The 17030-nt window shown below is 28.7% G+C and overlaps 1 pseudogene; it reads right to left on the reverse strand.

Annotated features, from left to right (window-relative positions):
- Positions 1 to 15050: 15050 nt before the first annotated feature.
- Positions 15051 to 16800, reverse strand: LOC149555265 (GDSL esterase/lipase At4g10955-like; annotated as a pseudogene).
- Between the last annotated feature and the right edge of the window lie 230 nt (positions 16801 to 17030).

Genomic DNA, 17030 nt, shown 5'->3' on the forward strand with positions numbered 1-17030 from the left:
ATAATTACCGGTTTTATTCCACTTGAAGTATTATTGAAACTCTGAACTGAAATGATGCCATATAAATCCACTCTACTTTCTTTCTTTTCACGAATAAAGAATTTAGTCAAATCCACTTTACTTTCTTTCTTGTCACAACACTACAATCCAAGCGTGTTTCTTCTATCTTGTTGTTTTTTCTTCTCTTGTCCCCCCACTTTTTAAAAAATTCTTTCTCTTCATTTCTTTCTTTCTCTGCCTCGTGTTGTGTGCTCCTCCCCCTCTCTTCTTTCTTTTTATTCTGCTGGGCTTGGCTAGTCTGCATACTTTTTTACTTCCTTCTCTCATCCTGATGATGGATCACAGAGTGTGATCCGAAACGTTGATGATAAAAAAACTTACACAATCGAATCCAGAAGCAACATCATCATATATTCCTCCGTTCATGACTTAATTTATACTATCTTGCTTCTTAAACTGCATATATTCTTTCCGGATATTTTTATTAAAAAAAATTCTCAAATTGTATATGTATTTTCTTTCTTAAACTGGTCGCATATACTTTTTAAATTTCATCCCGGAAAATAATTGAACCCATTTTGCAAATAAGTATATAAGAAATCTATACTTCTTCCACTTCATAAAGACGTATGAACATAAAATTTAGGATTGTAGCATGATATATTTTTTATTGGGATAATCAAATAAATCATATTGATGTTCCACAAAACAAAGCACTATAATCAAGTTGAATTTTTCTAAATTCTTACAATATATGAAGATTAGTCAGAAAGTAGATTAATATTAATTATTTATTATGAACATTATAAGACATAGTTTTACATGTAAATCTTGATATCAATTATAAAATATTTATTATTTAATTTATTATGTCCAAAAATATTTATGTACATTACTAATTGTTAACATTAACAAAGCTCATGCCATTATAATGCAAGAATGCCTATCAACATCAATAACTATAGCACAGCTGAAATATCTAACCTAACTCTTTAACCTTAATGATTAATACATTAACATCCCCCTAATCTAAAAAGGTTGTCATGAAATTGGAGATTATTTTGAACTCCTTAAGCATCTTTTGAAATCATGTTACTATGGCAGGATTTAAAATTTGTTTGAACTTGCAAGGTTCAAACTTTTATACTTGAGTCTATTACCCATTTCATTTTGAAACTTTTATACTTGAGTCTATTGCCCATTTCATTTTGAATTTGCACACTTTGGTGCACAATCACTCAACAATAGCACACATTAGTTGTTGTGAACTTGTTATAATTTGATAATAACACAAATGCAATGGACTTGTTTTGTCCATTTGTTATACATTGAATTGTTATAATCACCACTCTCTTCAACTTGAATGGTATACATTAAATTTTTGTAATTTCCACTCACATGAACTTGAACCTGAATTGTAATCATCACTCTCTTCAACTTGAATGGCATACATTAAATTTTTGTAATTGCCACTCACTTGAACACTACTTGAACTTGATCTGAAATTGCCATTTAGTTAACTCAAATCTCATATATACATAATATTCCTTTCCTTGATAGATGAGAAGGAATAATATTAACAACGTGATTTCAAAATAGAGTTATTGGATAAGAAGAAAATTATTTATCTCCATAGCTTCAAATAGGTAGAATGCATTATCATGGACCAAAAATCATCATAATAATCAAAAAAATTATCTCCAAAATGATTTTCACCAATTAATTTTTTCACCATGATTATTGGAGAGCTTTTGTTTCAAACTCTACTAAAAGTGTCACAATTGTAAAATCTAGATAAATATTTATTGAGTTAGAAATATTTTTACAACATGTGATGGGATCTACCAATAAAATTTTAGAGGTTGTCTTTGAAACATCATCTCTACAAATATTTCAATAACTATTATTGTTCCATTTTTATAGACAAATGACTGAATATCCTCCATTTTTCATTTTAAGATACTTTTTTAATTGATAAGTTTTGGAATCCCTATTGTTGATTCCTTTCTACCTTGCAATATTGAAGGACTAGTCATTGAATATTTTGAAGCCAACATCTAGTAGAGAGGTTTAATATAATATAAAATATTTCCTCTCCCAAATATATCTTTTTTATTTAACCAAAATAACTACCCAAACTTCTAAGAGAAATTATAACAATCATCTTTTACAACTATCATTAGCATACCCTTTCTTTCAAGAATAAGACGCAATGAAGAAAATATTCCTACCATTTTTTCCTTGATCAATGACAAGAAGATAATTAACCATGTATCTGACACATCAAGACATGTACCAAGCACATTAAGATACTTTATTTTACTTCTCTATAATTGAAGTTTTACTTCCAAGGATATGCACTTCTAAATTCTTTAGTTCTTTACACTGCATCATTCCTTAGATTATTTGGCTCAAAAATTATATTCAAACCTAAGTAAATAATTGTGTTAAATACTTTCTCCACCAAGTTGTATGCTTCAAAAATGTGCCTCCAATTTTCTTTTGATCGTTCTATATATTGCAAAAATCAAGCCTCTTTAACTAGTGGATACATACAAAATCATTCCCACAAACAATACAATTCTATGATTTTTTTATTAGTGCTTATCGATAGGCTAAGTACTATTGTGATATCTTTTGAATTCTTACATTAAATATTAATATTCAAAAAAATATATTTCTATTGCCACAACTATATTAAAATAGATAGATTATATATTTATTCATTTATTATATTATTTTGAAATTATCTAATTTATTCATTTTAATTAAAAAACTATTACTTTTGTTGTTATTTCTACTATAACTAAAGAGACAAGTCATTCTATGGCACTTGTTTTGGATGATGATATTCTTATGTCTCTTAAAATTTAGAGTTCTTCTTTGTACTAAACCACAAATAAAACAAAATAATTTTTTTAAATAGTCATTATGATGTAATGAACAATGGTTACTTTGATACTATTGTTAGGCCTAGAAATATGATATAATAGAAAATGAGAACTCTATTCGAACTTCAGTCCCTACCTTATATGAATTGTGGAATGAAGATTTTGAGACAAAAGAAATGTCTTGAAACATATTTTAACAGTGGTAAATATAGAAGTTAATATGAGTAAATATATTTGATTTGATTTGATTAATAGAGAAGAGAGTATGATGCCTACAAGCAATGTCGAATGAATAGACATATTGATTTACATCGTTCATATATAGTCAACTTTTTCTCAAAATACTTCTTGAGAGTAGACTTTAAAATAATAGACATATGATCAAAGATTTGTGCATATCAATATGAAAGTAGTAATGTTTATAGATTTAGCAAAGTAGAATAACATTGTATTTGAATAAAGGTATTTTTATTTGAATAATAATAGCAACCATGAGATATATTTGCATATAGATAAGACAATAGATGACAAAATACAATGAATCCTATGATATTCTTCAACAGTTCAAAATAGAGGTCAAAATTGTAGGAGTTTTTAAAAATCAAGTAAAACAAGATGACAAAATATGGTAACCCTTGCTAATGATTAATCTACATTGGTTGAACTCTAAATTAAAGCTACCATGAGGGTTTCAATTTTCAATAAGTGATTGTAACACGAAGCATGCCTGTAGGGTTTGACTATATATGTACATGATGTTAGAGGTAAGTGAATATTTTTAACCTAGGTATTGCACACAAAAAAACATATTTGCCATTTATGACTCCCCAAGAGACCCCCTAAAGTAAGAAAATCAATTCTAATAATGAATAACATATCCACTGTGAAAATTTAATTGAGAACAATGAGCTATACTAATTAGTTTAATGGGTCTAGCTTGCTTGGACATAAATAAAAAATTAATCAATATGATATTTTAACTCTTTTGAAATTAAAATAATAGAGTTCATATTGAGCTTGTCCCATAGATCTTCTGTGTACAATAATAACATAGAAAAGTACTAGTACACTAAGAGTATGTTATAGAAATAAAACTCCTATTTAATTGATTTTTGACAAATACAAAAAAATGTATAGAATTACAGTTAAATATATTTAGTCTACAATGATGTTTTAAAAGTTTTCAAATAGATTAGAATAAGTAACAGTAATAATTTTTCTTTGCTAGGTAGGCTCAGTAAACACTTTTGCTTTCATATAATTTGGAAACAAAATGCCAAATAAACCAAATTTGTTGAAAGCATACCTAAAAAAATTATTTAAAAAGAGCCCATTGAAGATCTCCAAAGTAAAACTCTTTTTCCCTCATTCTTGTGCACTATCAAAGAAGCAAACAAGGGATTCAATAAATCTGCCCTGGCATAAAAACAATAATATTGAAGAGGACTTACCCTTCTATAAAAAGCAACCAACAGAAGGAGGATTCAAAGTAAAAACCCTTTAGACATTGGCCTTTTATAATAAATTTGGTGGTATTTAATTAATTCTCTTGAACAACCTAGCTTACCAACATTTTCTGAGCTATGGAAAAATATAAAGAATAGAATAATATAGTATGTCAAATAGTTCATGTTTTCCATTGTAAACTATCTCCCCATAGAATTGGAATCAATCACCAAAATGAAAAAAATATATATAGTTTACATTTTGGTTCGTTAATCCTTCAGGAATGTACTTGGTCATTTCTTGTAGCACTCCTCTGGTTTTTAACTGATGAAATTGAAATGTATCTGCTAAGTTTTTTAATCTAAGGAATAGTTGTTGCAACCAAATTTTCAGAGCAGGCCGAAATGTTGATTCAACTGATGAATCACAAGTTTGAAATATATATATACAGGAAGCCAATTAAGCTACATGGTGTCACCATTGTAGATAATTTAGGAATCTTTGGATATATTATCATTATAGAAATGGAATAAGAATTAAGAAATGACCAAAAATATATTCCTATAGTTGTCATATAAAACCCTAGAATTGATAATCAATGCAAACTAGTCTCTGCAAATCTAAATTCAGAAATGAAAGAAAAGAGATTTAAAATATTACGTATCCAGGAAATGTGTAGAGATAACAGAATAACTATGCTGTGCTGAAAATGGGAATTGGAACAAATACAAATTGTTTGATAGTTTTAGTTTCCATAAGACCTTCAGATTAGCAAATACATATGAATGCACTGAAGTTGATCCTTACATGCAAAAGCCACCATCAAAATTTATACCACAAAGTAGAGGCAACTCTTGTACTTATGGTTGCAGCAGTGTATTTTCCAGGATGAACATTTGCTTGTAACTACCCAAGAACATTTAATTTGCATGAACTCCAATGACACGTATGTACAGTATGCAAAATGTAAACTCATGGACTGGGCATGTGGGTTGTGAAAGTAACAACCACTTTTGCACTTTACATAGCACCATCTTATTTTTTCCAAATTTTGCAAAGGGAAATGAAAAAGACCACCAGGAAAAAAGAGCACTGTCAATGGAAAAATAGAAATAACAAAAATAAAATATAGTTTAATAGAGATATTTTAATGGACTTTAGGTAAATTTTGTACAATTCCCAATAACTCAACTAATATGAAAATGCAACTGAAAACTATAGTCTATTGCATTAATGGCAGGGACTAATAATAACTTATTCATAAGATTCATGGTAGTCCTAGAGAAATTCAATGGTTATAAAATAACTACCATAACTAAAATATCTAACTTAATACTTTAACCCTAATGCATTAACACCACTTTAATATTATTATTTTTAAAAGTAAAGTTGAAATATTAGAGAAAATGTAAAGTCTACAGGTTTATAAAATGATTGGCTACATTCATTTATTTTTAACTAGAGATCATGGTTTGAAGGTTACATCATTAATATTTAAATTGTAGCATTTGAATTTCCTTGCAAAATTGGATTAGAAAATACAACTACACATTTTTTTCTTTCAAATATGCATTAAAATAGTTTGTCTCATAGTATCAGCAATCATATTTTTATGCAATGCAAAATCCAAAATAGGTTCTTTACAACATAAAATATGATAAAAAATAGAAAGGAAATGATCAAATGTTGCCCTCCATATTTTTAGCACAAAAGAAGCCTTGAAATGTATGTTCTATATTTTCAACATGGTGACAAAAAGGAGATGTAATTGGTTAAATTGTTAAATATTTTAACCTCTTACCAATAGGAAGTTTACAATGAAGAATCTTCCCTACTAGGATTTGAACATTACCTTCACCTATCATCCTCCATATTTGTCTTCTTAAATTCTTCCATTTTTTTCTATCAACTTGTAGCCCAATTTGATACTAAGTCAAGTCTACACTATAAAAAAGGATCAGGGTGTCTTTACTCAATTACTTGTTTCAACCAAGGGTGGAAGAGTCACAAAAAATATATACATGTAATCGACACCAACAATTGAGCATCATAAGCATTACATATGCATTTTGATGAATAATACATTTAATATAAGATGAATAATTCAAACATTCCTTTAGCATCAATACAATAGAATCCATCTATACTATGCAAATCCTTGGCAAAAAGGTTTTGGATGTCTTTACTTAATTACATATTTTCACCAAGGGTGATACAATCATGCAAAACATATGCATGCCAATAATTGAAATCAAAGGCATGAAAGTTGCAATTTGATAAATATTATATCTGCAAACATGATTTATATGAGTTAAATGGACTATAAATAATATTTGTATGCCACCTCTGTCATATTTGACAAGTTTAACCATTTTGACCCAACCTATACCACTAGTTCTTAAGAGATCACATAGTTTCTTAGTGTCCCATTGGTCCTTGCAATTAAAATATAATGTATTAAAATGCAGGATACTTATAAAAGCAATCATGAACAACAGCAAAGCCATCATGATCAAATATGCAAGTACTAAATGTGTCATAGATCAATGTATATGTACCATCATCCTTAATTGTATTTTATAATCTCTCATTCATTTCATAATTGGATCAATGTCACATTTAGTCTAGGTGTGGTTATTGAGTTCATTTTGAGAGGGCTAAGTTGTCAATTTTTAAGCATAAGACCAATGAGATCATTTGGCCTATAAGGCCCTATGTTGGTAAAACTAGTAAAAGAGGGGTAAGATCAAAAAATGAGGACTAATGATAATTATTTTCATGTTCATTAGGTTGTGGATTTAATTAAGAGTCATTTTCATGTAAGGAGTAAAAGTTGCATAAAGGTTTCTTGACAACTTTGTGCAACTTTGCAAACTGGGTTTCCAAAGTGAGGTGCCAAAATGGGGAGTTTTCTATCTTTATTCCTGACCCCTTACTTGTATGCTTCAATTTTGACTTTGGATTTTACTATCATAGATATTTTTTGGGAATTTATACCCTTCCCAAGGTTTTTCTCTTGTTTGATTTTTCTAATAAGGAAGATTGAAATATGGTTCTTTGTGGACTTTAGATGTTTGGTAAAATGGATCTATCTTTTTGAAAATATATGCCAAAATAGAATTTTGATGATAATTTCTTCACCTTAGTCCAAGTGTGGGTTAGACTCCCACAATTACCTTTGAGTTCTAGCCTGAAGAAGTTTTTAAGGGCATAGTAGCTTGTTTTCGTAGTTGTTGTCTATTGATATCTAGTACAATTTCTAGATCCATACTTATCTTTACTAGAGTTTGTGTTAATGTGTTTAGATTTGAGAACCTCCCTTTAGTAATCTATTTTAATTCCAAGTACAAGATGGTCAAACAATAAATCTAAAATGTAATAAATTTTTTCTTTTTTTAAATTTTATGCTAAAAATAAAATGTAATAAATGTATGTTTATTAGACATCATATTTACATAATCTTTATTTACAAAATTCTCTATCTAATTAAAGGTATTGCAATAATACTAAGGTTTAATAGAGTAGCTAAGAAATATACTTCACCCACTATAACTAGTGAATTTAGGTTTGTTATGTACTTTGTAATCATGACACTATTTAAATAAGGAGTGAAAAAACTAATGAATACATTTGTTTTCATCTAAAGAAAATTCTCTAATAAACCCCATCATCCTTCAAAATGAGATAGGTTTGCATCATATTGGGCCAAGAAATTATACCCAAATTCATTGAATCAAATCTCTTTTAAAGTCTAATTTTTTCACTGGTATTAAAAATTATTGGATACACAAACTATATTGACTGTGTAAAGAAGAACCTAACTTGTTATATTTGGATGACTAGATCATGTTGATATTGTTTATCAACTTGAAAATCATATGATTTTGTATTAGGATGAATAATCATAAGAGAGGAGAACTAAATCTCGATAATATATTGTAATCTATCATCATTGATGAGATGAGATGAACTACAAGAAATGAGAATTTAATCTTCATAATGGACTTATTTTTTATATTTTAAATACAATTAATTTAGTCTAATGTTCTTTTACTCAAGACTTATATTATAGTTTAAAAAATAATATGAAAAGTGAAAAAATAAATTTTGGTGTATAGTTATAAATAAACTAATAGAATTTGAAAAAATTAATGTAGGCAACTCTTTTAACATGAATCTACAATGTAGAATATAATTGTTATTTTTAATATTTTAAATAAAATTAATATAGTCTAATTTAAATTTCTTTTACTCAAAACTTATATTATAGTTGAAAATTTTTTGGTGTATAGTCATAAATAAACTAATAGAATTTGAAAAAATTAATGCAGGCAACTCTTTTAACATGAATCTACAATGTAGAATATAATTGTTATTTTTTATATTTTAAATAAAATTAATATAATCTAATTTAAATGTTCTTTTACTCAAAACTTATATTATAGTTGAAAAAATAATGTGAAAAGTGAAAAATAATTCATAATTAATAAATTTTGGTTTATAGTTATAAATAAACTAACAAAATTTGAAAAAATTAATGTCGCCAATTGTTTTTAAATCTACAATGTAATCAATATTAAAATTAATATGTGTTCTTAATGTGGTATCCGTTTCTTATATTTTATTATTTTATTTACAGTTAATCTTTTTAAAACATATTATATACACTTCAATTATAATTTATGTTTTCATATTAAATTTAAGTTTATTTTTTTAATGAACTTCCAATTACTTCTTTCTGAAAAAGTCTAATTTCTAATTAATAAAAATATTCCAACATTTTTTCATCACAATAATCCACATATACCTAGAAATTTAAGTAAATTTATTTTATTGCATTTTTATAAGAGTAGTTTAATTTTATCATTTTTGTTATATTTTATTTTAAAATTAAGTTTTTCTTTTATATTTTATTTATATGTCTTTTTTATATGCATAGTAATGTGTTTATTTTCCCTTTTACCAAACTTCATTATAAATGATATATCAGTATAAGTGCTTTGTAACTACTGGAATTTTGCCAAAAAGATTGCAATATGGACAACCTCTGAAAAAAAGCTCTTATAACACAAAACCAATTTAGCCAATCATATAATTTGTATAAAATATAAAAATTATAGACGAATAACAAAACTTTATAAGTATTTGAATTATTCAAAAATAAGTACTTGTGATTGGATGATAGATGATAAACTAATACAATACTTGTGCAAAGTGAATGCAATAGTACTAGCCTACAGCAAGTACTATAATGATCCAATAGTAGTATAATGATCCAATAGTACTAGATATTTTTTCTTTTTTACTTTAAAAGCTCACAATAAATCCTATTTAAATTATAAAGCACTATCTTCATAGATATAAAATTTAGATCTACTATGATTTTAATATAAAATTTCCCCAAAGCTATTCCAGATCCTTGAATTCTAACAGTAAATCCATTATGAAATGACTGTAAATAAAAATATAAAAATCTATCGTGGTTTCTTCTCTATATAAAATAATTCTAACCCTAAGTCTACACAGTTTGTTCTCAAGAGCTCTATTAGTCATGGTTTGCTCTCTTTAGTGTTTTATTCTTTTCTAAGCATATAGACTCTTTTGATGTTTTATTGTTTCATATGCTTCACCCGCTTATTACTATGAAATTTCAAAATTATAGTTGGAAGGAAATATTTAGAAGTGCCTATAAAGATCACATTATTATGGTTGATATCATTCAACTAATATTTCTCACATCCGCTTGAACCAAAGCAATGTACAAGGAGAAACCTATTTATTCAAGTAAAAGAAATATTTTATTAATACATAGAGTTACCATAATACAAAAGGCTCAGAACCATCAGAGGTTGTTGTTCCTCGGGCTCTAAATTCTTTGCAGCATTGAGACACTGGTAGTTGTTCTACCATGTGTCTCTTCAGCATTCATGGTTATAGGAAAAAAATAAAAAAAATATTGGAAACAAATGCAAGACATGAATAGTGGAATTGGTTTGAATGAGGACGCAGGGTTCTGACATTATTATTATTATTGATTAATAATGAAACCATTTGACCATTCATCGCACTATATAATCATGGGTCTGTACTACAACATATTTCTAATGTTCTCTTTGAAAATTGAAGGAAAAATTAATATTAAAGAGTTCGAAAACTATAGAGGGAAATAAAGCAAGGACTATTTGTCTAAACATTTGGTGGATTGAAATATTTTAATTGTCTACATAGAGCTGAACTTTAGCAATTCTTGATATTTCATGTTTGCATATTAATTCTCCATACTTCCTCCTTTACTCACATAAATGAATTGGGCATAGAGATGAAAAACCTTCTTTATTTTTATTGGAAGAACAATTTTGGGAAGTAAATCATGAGTTAGTCGACATTACTGGAGTATATAGAGATGATACTCATAGCTATGATTATTTTTGAAATTGCAATTGGTGAAAATTTGAATTGAGGAAATTTAGGATTAAGAACAATTAGGATTTTTAGAGACTTTATATGAGCACATATAGAATCACAAGTTAAATTGAGTTCTATTTATTATTGGGAATTATAAGATTTTAAAGTGGAGATAAAATACAATCTACACAATAGTTTCAAGTGCTACTATTGAATATATTTCCATTGTTCAAATAATTCCTAAATACAATCTTTGTTGAATTTTGGAACAAGGAATTCACCCCTCAGTCAAATCTTCACCAAGGTTGTGGTCATTTAGCCAGATTTTGATTTCCATTTCAAACCACATGAATACAACAAATAATTTAAAACATAAAAAAAATTATTATCCAATTAAAAAACTAATAGAAATTTAAATTTAAATAAAATATAAACCTGACTAATAAATAAACATAATAAATACTCCAACCTTATCATTCTACCTGAAATGTATTATTAATGAAAAATAATCTATTAAATTTATATCAATCTATTCAGCCATAACTCTGTAAAACCCTGATCAAAAGATGTGTAGTAAACCCATTTTGGTACAGGTAACAAATTATAGTTAAATTTCAAAAACATATTTTTCTTCCAACTGATTCCAAATGATGGCATTGGAATTTCAAAAAGGATAGTACAAATTAGAAACAATAATGAAATCTCAAAAATGATGGTATACACAAGGAAAGATGGAAAGATAATCAAATGTCAAAAAATGGTGGTACAGATGATGAAAGATAATTATAGTTCAGGGTAATTTATGCTTTGTTTTGAACTTTTTTTCCCTATTTTATGAAGATTGGTATTCCAGTTTGGGCAAGATATTGTGTTTGAATTTTTATCCTCATATAAGATTTTCTCAAAAGACTTTATATTATTAAAATTTTCATTTTCATTTTGGTCTGAAAAAGAGATTGTATAAGTTTACTAGAAGGGCTCTGAATAGTTACCAATTGTTTTCTTTAAAGCCACTCAAAATCAACAAACAACAAAGTGCCAAAAGTCATAAGCAAATATATCAATAACAAAGAGGAAAATGTAGAAACATATATAAATAAAAATATTCATAACAAAATAATTGCAACATACCAGAGAATTTTGGTAGGGTTATGTAAACTAGCTATATACATATTATATATCTATATAATATATATACATTTAGCTGAGATATATTGAGACTTTAATTTACAATATGAACACAACATTTCATTTGGGGAAGATGTTACATTTCTTTTGTAAAATATTAATTATATTTTTGAAATAATTGAATAAAAACTAAAATATAGAAACCAAATCAAATGATGTAATCGAATTTTCAAATAAACATCAAAAAATTAAAAATTAAACTAAATAATATAATCAATTATACAAATATATCATGTAACCTAATCTTAAAGCAACTAACTATCCTTGTTTAACCTTATGTACTCTCCTCTCTCTCTCTCTCTCTCGCTCCCCTTCCTCTCCCTAGGTTCCTATTTACTCATATCTCTAACTCAAGCCTCTAATCTTACAGTTTGTGTTCAATTTAGTTTATTATTCAATTATTGTTAGGGTTAGTGATCAATTTTCTTTAGTGGACAATATTATTCAATCATGTTTAGAGAAATAAATTTAATTTAATTTTATATTTAAGTTATAGTTTGGTTTATGGGTTTACTTAGAGAAATAAATTTAATTTTATTTTATAGTTAAGTTATAGTTTGGTTTATGGGTTTACTTTAGACTAATGTGAGATATTCCCACTATTACTATACCTATGATTTGATCCATAAAAAAACTTCAATTCATAGAAGATTAAAATAAATTTTAGTGCATGTAAAGAAAGGGTAAAGATATATTTGACAAAGAATATTTATAAATAATTAAATTTATTTTTAATTAAATATCAAAATTTAATTATTTATATTGAAAACTAGGTACATGATATGGTTTGTAAAATAATAATTGTGGACAATTTATGCTGATAAAAAACAGAGATCTTTTTGCCTCAAACTATTTAAACCACATGCTAATTGTTGTATTCAAATGATTATAATCACTGTGTAAAAAAGAAGAATACAATATGATCTCAAGACTAAAACAACTGAAACAGATGGAATTTATAATAAGACACATTTACATTTACTTCACAATCCACTTAAAAGAAATAAGGGACGACTGCAAGATTGGAATGACCGATAATAATGTAGTGGAAACTGAATCTAAGAGCAAGCATGAATACTTTGTAATCAGATATCAATTCCTGCATTCAAATATTTATAATCATTATGTAAAAATTTAAACAATAATATGAGCCCATGCCTGAAATAATTCAAACAGATTGAACTTTTTATAAAGCATGTTCAGACTTCGACTGAAACGGGCAATAGCAAAGCAAGCAAAGCATAACATATATTAGATGGAAACACGGACAAATAAAAGTAACATTAACATATATAAACCCCATCAGATATATATTCCTCTATCAGGGAAAACTAATAAAAACCCTAACGATGTCTTGTGATCTAATAAAACAAAAAACTACTAAAACCCTACAAATGTCTCGCGATATGAAGAAGAGGAAAAACTACCAAAAACCCTAACAGTGTCCTTTGATCTCAAAGATGTAAAGACAAGTCAAGATCTTCTTCTTCACTCACAACAGTTGTAACACAAGATGATTGAATGCCCATTTGACCATCTTTCCTGCAATGAGGCACAAAACAGTGGCAACTTCCTTCCAGCCCAACAACCCGCTTTTGTCCACCATTACCAATCATAGTAACCGCCCTATTATGGGCAATGGCCTGCAATATAATGGGAGGCCCATTGTGGGTAATGGGCTGAAATTCTGGTTCTTTAATCTCTACTCTATTTCTACGGTCACTTCTTCTTCTACGGGCTGAAATAGTCTCAACCGGTTCTATGATGAAATTGTTTTCAAATAGTAACAAAAATTCATAGAACTGTAAATTATAGAACCAAACACAAAATTCGCACCCAAATATCAAAGCCACAAACAATGTGCAGTGAATAAAAACTCATAGAACTGTAAATTATGGAAGCATGCAGAAGAACCAGACACAAAATTCGCACCCAAATATCAAAGCCACAAACAATGTGCAGTTACAATCAATGCATCCAATATATATTAGGAGACGGTTACGCTACAGCAATTCTAATATATATTTTTATAATTTTTAAAAAAATTTTAATTCATGATTTATGGCGATTTTTGGTTGCACGGATTGGGGGGTCTCCTATGAGACTGAAGTAGCCTCTCGGCTAATGAAAGTTTGAAACTGAGCAAAACAAAATAAAGCACTCAAGAAAAGCGTGTATAAGATGCCAAGGCTATTATCTAATGAAAATAAAGAAAATTATTAAAATAAATTGAGAACTTAAAAAATAGTATGTAAACATTAGTATAAAAACAAATAATTAACATATATGGAATTTAGTTATTTGTGATTGGTTTAAAAAAATTCAAATAATGTGCCCCCTGTGACAAGTACTAATATTTGCCAGCCTGCAAGTACTAACATGACTTGTACTAATATTTGCCAGCCTGCAAGTACTAACATGACTTTAAACTTCAACGAATTTTATTTCTCCCAGAAAAAGAATCATAATAAGAACGTTCAACATTTTTTCTATTTTCTTCAATTTGACTATATGAGAATTTTTAATTCTTTAGATTAATTTACTTTCTTCATTCAGATAACGAAAATATATAAACTACTTCAATGCAAATTTGTGTGCAAATAGATTAATAGTCTTCAATATTTTCTTGATCAAAAAAACTAATGTTCTATTTTCTGAAAGTTTGTCAGAGTCCCTTCAATGGACCATTTAGACATTAACCTCAAACCGAGATGTAAAGCAGATGTGAATACTGTTTTTTCATATAAAAGTGAGACTGTAAGTGATGCTTGAAATCTTCAATTACGTTTCCAGTGATGACGATAAAATCAAAATAATTTAAAATAAAAATAAAGTGAAGAGTACCAGAGTATAATATGGCAATGTTACAATTTCAGTCAGAAGTCTAAGCGGATTTCGAATAGAGTAGATGATTAGATGTGGTTTTTGATTGTAATGAAGTAGAAGACTGCATGGCACCGATGTATCTAATTTCGACAATTAATACAATATCTTATCCCCCATCGGGAAAAAAAATTCCATCTGATTCCGATAGGAGAAACCCTAAACTCTACATGCAGCACAAATTATTTGTAGCCATAACATAGCAACACATTCATTTCCAGGCATGGTCATACCTCTTTAAGGGAGTTGGGGCTCATCAGGAGGAACAAATAACTTGCCCTCAAGTTTCAGACTCCTTGCCCACCACTGACTACGATGCTAATTATTGCTGTCTTTTACAAAAAGCTTAGCAGAGGGAAGCAAGTGCCATGGTGTTTTCTCCTGGGCTACTTCAAAACAAAACAGGTACTTCATGCGCTCGTAAAGGGGCTGCCCGTTCTGATTGTATAGAACCCCCATCTTCTCAAAACAACGGATGTAAGAGCAACAAATGGGATCATTCTTCCCCACATATATGTTGGGTATCCAAGCACTAACCCTAATAAAATCATTATATAAACATGCAATATGGCATCATCTATCATCTTATAATCAAACACATTAGGCTTACAAAAATCGTGGGAGCGCCAAAAATCACGGACGCTTGTTAAAGCTCTTCCAAGCATCTCAAAGAATTTCACCTGGGGAAGTCTTGGTGAAAGAAAGGGAGGACTGAAGAGATGTGCTTCTATTTTATCTCTCTTTTCTCTATCCATTTTTCTTGCAGCTGCTATTGCAATGGCGGCTCCCAACGAGTGGCCAACAATCCAGATATTCTGAGATCCATGCCTCTCAACACTCCTCTGCAAGTATTGTAAGCCAATATCCACTCCACTGATGGAAGCATGGCGTGCATTGATTGCTTTCCATGTGTTTTTGATATCCTTTTTCAGAGCACTAATTCCTTCAGAAATGTTACCTCTGAATTCTGAAGGGATTTGAAGTTCCTCCGCATCTGTCATGCTTCTACTTTGCCCTACCCACTTGGAAACAGCCCCAAATACTCTCTCACTACTGCCTTGTATTTTCTCTGTTATTCTTTCATATACCTCAAATTTGAGTAGATTGCACCATTCGCTCACCATTTCATTGCTTCTGTCAAGTTGGTATACAACATTTACAAGGCAAGCAGCGATGCGTCTCCTGTCGTTGGGATCTCTCCTATCATTTCTACATTGATCTAACATAAGTATAAAGAGATCAAACTTTCACAATTCATTATGATTATAATGATTGGCTTCTGGTTTAGATTGTATTGAAAAAATTTTCCATCAACGTTTTGAATCACACACTACACATGATCCATTATTTTATTTTGCATCTCCTACTCTTTTTCATCTTGATGATAGATTACCTAGTGTGATTGGAAATATTGATGATAAAAAATTTCAACACAATCTAATCCAGAAACCAATCACTAACACAAATATTATAAATTATTTAGAACTTTTCTGCTAGAAACATAATACCATAAGAATTACAGATATTTAAGATAGGAGAATACAAATGTTTCTGCTAAACACAATGCTAAATTTAGCAGCAGAAGTTAAGTAAAAACATTTATAATTATGTGCTGGTCTATATCCATCAGCTTTATTGAAATTATAGTAGAGATCCTCCATAAACTTATTTTTCATTTTAGCAACTTCTTCTATTCCACAAAACTATCATGAAACAAATTGTAGAGGGACATTTATAAAACAATTTACAAAATGAAATTGTCAGTACTCTACTTTATCAAGTATTTTTTGTCAGGCTTGCGACAGAATTCAGTTAGAGACTAATAAAAATATGAGAGAAACTTAATAGACAATTGAAACGGACACTAAAAAGACAAACGGAAGAGAAATATAGAGTTTAATTTGATTAAATTCCTAGGCAAATATTACCAGTTGGGATTGGCGAGCTCATAAATCTCACTGATATGGTTGATGTTGTGATCAGCCATTACAACAAAACTTTGACTACAAAAGTTGCTGTGAGGGGATTTTCCGCAAGGTGGGAAGTGTTTTCATGAAACACACCCTTTAATGATTGCCGAATTTATCTTCAACTTAGAAATTATTGGAATGCTGACCTGAGACGATGTGAGTTAAATCCACTTTACTTTCTTTCTTGTCATAAATGACGAATTTAGTCAAATCTACTTTACTATCTTTCTTGTCACAGCATTATGAA

The sequence above is a fragment of the Cupressus sempervirens genome, chromosome 5, assembly GCF_028749045.1.
Source record: "Cupressus sempervirens isolate cs-2001-9-10 chromosome 5, ASM2874904v1, whole genome shotgun sequence".
NCBI classification, from domain to species: domain Eukaryota; kingdom Viridiplantae; phylum Streptophyta; class Pinopsida; order Cupressales; family Cupressaceae; genus Cupressus; species Cupressus sempervirens.